General features: G+C 43.0%; 1 pseudogene; it reads right to left on the reverse strand.

Annotated features, from left to right (window-relative positions):
• Window positions 1–527: 527 nt before the first annotated feature.
• On the reverse strand, window positions 528–1,435 carry LOC101427544 (olfactory receptor 10J1-like; annotated as a pseudogene).
• Between the last annotated feature and the right edge of the window lie 4,332 nt (window positions 1,436–5,767).

The raw sequence follows: 5,767 nt of genomic DNA on the forward strand, positions 1-5,767 counted from the left end.
TTAATATATAATGGCCTTCTGTATCTCCTATAACTTTTTTCACATTCATTTTTTTTAAGAGCTATCTTTATTCTCCTTTGCTTATCTTACTAAAACAAAAAGCAATTAGTTTTCTTCACGACAACCTTTCTAATAACCTCTGTTCAGGCATCCAGTTTTGATTAAGAGAAGATTCAGTTGAGTGGTGGTGATTTTATTGTGGCGATACTTCAGTCAGATGGGATGGTCACTTTAAATTTAAGCTTAAGGTGAACACTGGATCATACTTTGACCTTATAATCATTTCCCGGAAGAGGACCAATGGGTGTCTGTTTACAGATCTGTGGAGTAACTGCAGAGTTGACTGTGTTGACAAAGAGGCTGAGAACGTGAGAATCAATTGCGAGAAGCTAGTCCCCAGCTCCGCGTTTGCCTTGGCCTGGCTGTGGGCTGTGAAAGCGTCATGATCACTTGAAACCTGAACTCTGTAACTAACCATACATTTCCACCTGGAAGATATGCACAACTATTGAGCAGAAATTTTCATCTTAGGAAAGAGATTTCCTACCTATCACTCTCCCCAGCATCCTGGATTCATTTCTCAGGCTGTACACAACAGGCGTCAGTAGGGTGGTGATGGCAGTGTGGGCGACTGAGGTCAGCTGATCCTGGTCCTTGGTGATCTCTGACTTGGGCTTGGGGTAGGCGGTAGAGGCACAGCCATAGGGGACAATGACCACGGTGAGGTGGGAGGCACAGGTGGCAAAGGTCTTCTTCTGACCTTCAGATGAGGCCATCTTGAGGATGGGGGAGGTGATGAGGATGGAGGAGATGAAAAGGAAGGCTGCAGGGGCTGGGGTAGCCAGGAGGCTGATAATTAAGGTCAGGATACCAGTGATGATTTGGGTGGCACAGGCAAGGTCCAGCACAGGTCGAACATCAAGAAGAAATGCCATATCAGCGAGTCACAAAAGGGCAGACTAAAAGTAGTCACAGCCTGAACCAGGACGAGGAAGAACCCTGTGGCACAGCATGGCACAGACCCTCCAATTCACGATGACTGAGTAACCAAGAGGGTTGCAGATGGCCACATAGCGACCATACCCCATTACTGCTAGCAGGAGGCAGTTGGTGGTGGCAAAGCCGAGGAAGAAAAAGGCTGAGCCCCACTTCCTCCAGGGGGATGGGTTGGCTCAGGCCTATAAGGCTGGAGAGCAAGACTGGGATGATGACCAGGGAATAGAAAGTCTCCAAAGTGGGAAGGACACTGAGAAAAAAGTACATGGGGGTGTGGAGATGATGCTCAAAGCAGATAATGATGACAGTGATGATACTGCCAGCCAAAGTTAGCATGTACAGGATGAGAAACACCAAAGAGTGTGAACTGATGTTCTTGGAAATTGGAGAAACCTTGAAAAATAAATTCTCTTACCTCTGTGTGGTTGGCTTTCTTCATTGAAGATCTCAGATCTGAAAGATAAAGAGGTCAGGTTGCCCAGTGGTTAGGGCATCCGTATACCACATGGGAGGTCTGCGGTTCAAACCCCGGATCTCCTTGACCCATGTGGAGCTGGCCCTGCCACGCAGCGGTGTCCCCCGCGTAGGGGAGCCCCACACGCAAGGTGTGCACCCTGTAAGGAGAGCCACCTAGCGTGAAAGAAAGTACAGCCTGCCCAGGAATGGCGCCACACACATGGAGACCTCACGCAGCAAGATGACGCAACAAAAAGAGACACAGATTCCCGTGCCGCTGACAACAACAGAAGCGGACAAAGAAGATGACAGCAAACAGACACAGAGAAGAGACAGCCGGGGTGGGGGGGAAGGGGAGAGAAATAAATAAATAAATAAATCTTAAAAAAAAAAAAAGAGGTCACACATTTATTGACATAAGAGATCACTCTCACCTCCGGTGACCACACTGTAAAGCAAAGATGTGACACAGTAAGGACCCAGTTCAAGACTTCATGGATTACCTGCCTTTTCCAGGAACAAGGCAGACAGGCTTTTGAACTGAAAGTAAAGATACAGGAAGTTTGAACAACCATATTTAAAAGTTTTATGGAAAGCATTACTTTCATGTACACCCAGGACATTTTAAAAAATGACCACCTCTGTCCCATAAAGTTGGTCTCAAAACATTTGTAAGACTAGTATCACATAGACCATATTCTCAGACCAAAGTGAAATTAAGTTAGAAAGTGGAAGGGAAAAATAATGATAATCAGATATTAATATATATAAAAATGAATAAAATAGAGAAGATGCAAAAAGGTAAAACTTTATAAACTTTAGGTAAACTGCTAGTGAAACTGATCAAGAGAAATGAAAGAAGACATAAATAAACTATTATGAATTCATAAGGAGAAGCAATTACAGAAGTTTCAGGCACAAAAAGATGAAAAGTAATATTAGGAACAATTTTACCCCAATACATTTTTAAATTTCAATGAAATGGATCAATTTCTAGAAGAACTTCACTTACCAATATTGGAATCAAGAAGTAGAAAACTTTAAAAGTCCTGTAACTAGTTTAAAAAATAGAAACAGTAGTTAAAAATCTACAAATAAACAAACGTTAAGGCCCAGGCAATTTTACCAATAAATGCTATAAAACATTCAAGGAAAAATTAATTGATTTCAATCCTATGCAAATTTAGATACTAGGAAAGAAGGAATGTTCCCAAGAAATTTTATGAAGCTAGAATTATCTTGACTCCGAAATTTAACAGGTCAGTTTTACTCAGAAGTCTAGATATAAAATTCTTTCACAAAATGTTATCAGACCAAATCCAGCAATGTATAAAATGGGTGCACGACCAAAGTATTAGTCAGCCAAAGCGGTGCTGATGCAAAATACCATAAATCTGTTGCATTTTATAAAGTGTATTTATTTGGGTAGAAGCTTACGGATATCAGGCCATAAAGCATAAGTTATTTCCTTCACCAAAGTCTGTTCCCATGTGTTGGAGCAAGATGGCTGCCGACGGCTGTGAGGGCTCAGGCTTCCTCTTCCTTTTGAGGATCCATGGTCCCAGCTTCTTCTCATATCAGCTGTGGTCTGGGATCAGTCTCCACCCTCTCCCAGGGCTGGATTCTCTCTGGGCTCAGCTGCTCTGCTCTTTCCACAAGGCCAGCTGTAAACTGTCAGGCAGTTTGTCTCTCTTCCTGGCGTCTCTTTCGTGTCTAACGGAGCCTTCTCTCTTTTCCCCCGTATCTGTTTCCCTGTGTGTTTACTTACTGGGGCTCCAGCATTCTTTTTTTGCATTTAAAGTCTGTTTTGTCTGATATTAGAATACCTACCCCTGCTCTTTTTGGGTTGCTGTTTGGGTGAAGTAGCTTTCTCCAACCTTTCACTTCCAGCAGTTTTGTATCCCTGGGTCTAAGGTGAGTTTCTTGTAAGCAGCTTATGGATGGCTCATGTTCTTTTACCCACTTGATGAGCCTGTATCTTTTGATTGGGGAGTTTAATCCATTCACATTCAATGATACAGTAAATGTGCTACTTACTTCCACCATTTTATTCTTTGATTTCATATGTCATATCATATTTTTGTCTGTCTTTTTACTCTTTTGGTTATCCTTTCTGCTATTCTTTCTTCTATACTTTTCTCCAAACCTCTCTCTCCTGTCTTTGATTTCAGGTTCTAAGGCTTCCTTTACTATTTCCTGCAAAGGTGGATTCCTTTTTGCAAACTCTCTTACTTTCTGTTTGTGAATGTTTTATACTCACCTTCATATTTGAAGGACAATTTTGCTGGATAAAGAATTCTTGGCTGGCAGTTCTTCTCTTTCAGGATCCTAATTGTATGCCCCCACTGTCTTGGTGCTCTCCTACCAAGATGCCAGCCATGGTGCGCCTCACCCACTGCGTGAGCCCAGGTTTACCTGCTTCCCAGGAAGGAGTTGAGGCAGCAACAGTGAGAGGATTTTCTAAATGTAATTTTTCGAATTTTAATTTTCCTCTCTACTGATTTTGCATTTCGTTTCTGTTTTTGGCTTGCTTGTGGCCATAAGTTATTCCCCATTGCTAGCAGCAGTGGTTGGGCATTTAGTTTTATGAACTGCCCATTTGACCATGTCCATAAATGGATTAATGGTTTATAGAGATCCAGTGTTTGCTAGTGAGATACAGTGGAGAGTCTGGATTGTTAATTTTTAGTTTGTTTGTCCATTTATCTATTGTCACTAGAAGAACAGAGGAAAGAACCAGCAAACTTGAGGACAGGTCAATTGAGATTATCCCATCTGAGAAAAAGAAAGAAAAAGGAATGAAGAAAACTAAGCAGAGCCTCAGAGCCCACCAGGGGCTCAATGGGACTGATCAAGCGACCAGCACACACATAACAGAGTCCCCAGAGGAGGGGAGAGAAAGCAGCAGAAAGAAAATTTGAAGAAATAATGTCTTAAGTTGTGAGACAATAAATTTCAGTTGTTTTAGGCCACTGGTGGAAATTTGCTACAGTGGGCTTAGGTAGGAAATTATATGTGACAAAAGAAAAATTAGATAAATTGGATTGGATTTCATCAAAACTAAAAACTTTTCTACAAATGACATTAGCAACAAAGTGAAAGGACAACCCACAGAATGGAAGGGTTTTCAAACCATATATATGATAAGGGATTTGTTTTTTGTTTTTAAAGTTACACTTTTTTTTTTAAAAGATTTATTTTTTATTTATTTCTCTCTCCCCACCCGACACCCCAGTTGTCTGCTCTCTGCGTCCATTTGCTGTGTGTTCTTCTGTGACTGCCTCCATCCCTATCAGCGGCACCAGGAATCTGCACCTCTCTTTGTTGCATCATCTTGCTGTGTCAGCTCTCCGTGTGTGTGGTGCCATTCTTAGGCAGGCTGCACTTTCTTTTGCACTGGGCGGCTCTCCTACGGGGCGCACGCCTTGCACATGGGGCTCCCCTATGCAGGGGACACCCCTGCATGGCATGGCACTCCTTGCCCGCATCAGCACTGTGCGTGGGCCAGCTGCACACAGGTCGAGGAGGCCCGGGGTTTGAACTGCCGACCTCCCATGTAGTAGGCAGATGCCCTATCCATTGGGCCAAGTCCACTTCCCATGATAAGGGATTTGTATCCAGTATATATAAGGAACTTTATAACTAAACAAAAAAAGATAAATAACCCAATTAAAAAGAGGAAAACATTAAGTAGACATTTCTTCCAAGATAAACAAATGGCCAATAAGTACATGAAAAGATGCTGTGATGGTTAGGCTATTGTGTCAACTCAGCCAGGTAATTGTGCCCAGTTGTTTGGTCAAGCAAGCACTGGGCTAACTGTAAGACAAGGGCATTTATGGACTTTAGTCACCATTGACTTTACTGCAGTGGTAAATCATAGACAGCTGATTACAATTACATCAGTCAGGAGATTGCCATCAGCAATGAGTGATGCTTTATCCAATCAGTTGAATGCCTTAAAAGGGGAAGTGATTCCACCATTGAGTGAGAATTTCCCAGCTCATCTTTGGACAGCCAACATCTCTCAGAACTCATTAAGAACCTTCATTGAGGAAGCAGTCATGGCTCAACTGATAGAGCATCCGCCTACCATATGGAGGGTCCAGGGTTCAAACCCAGGGCCTCCTGACCCATGTGGTGAGCTTGCCCATGCACAGTGCTACCACATGCAAGGAGTGCGCCCCGCAAAGAGAGCTTCCCCATGTGGAAAAAAGCTCACATCCTGCCCAGGAGTGGTGCCGCACACATGGAGAGCTGATGCAGCAAGATGATGCAACAACAACAACAACAAAAGTGACACAGTTTCCTGGTC

This window comes from Dasypus novemcinctus, chromosome 14, assembly GCF_030445035.2.
Source record: "Dasypus novemcinctus isolate mDasNov1 chromosome 14, mDasNov1.1.hap2, whole genome shotgun sequence".
Taxonomy (NCBI): domain Eukaryota; kingdom Metazoa; phylum Chordata; class Mammalia; order Cingulata; family Dasypodidae; genus Dasypus; species Dasypus novemcinctus.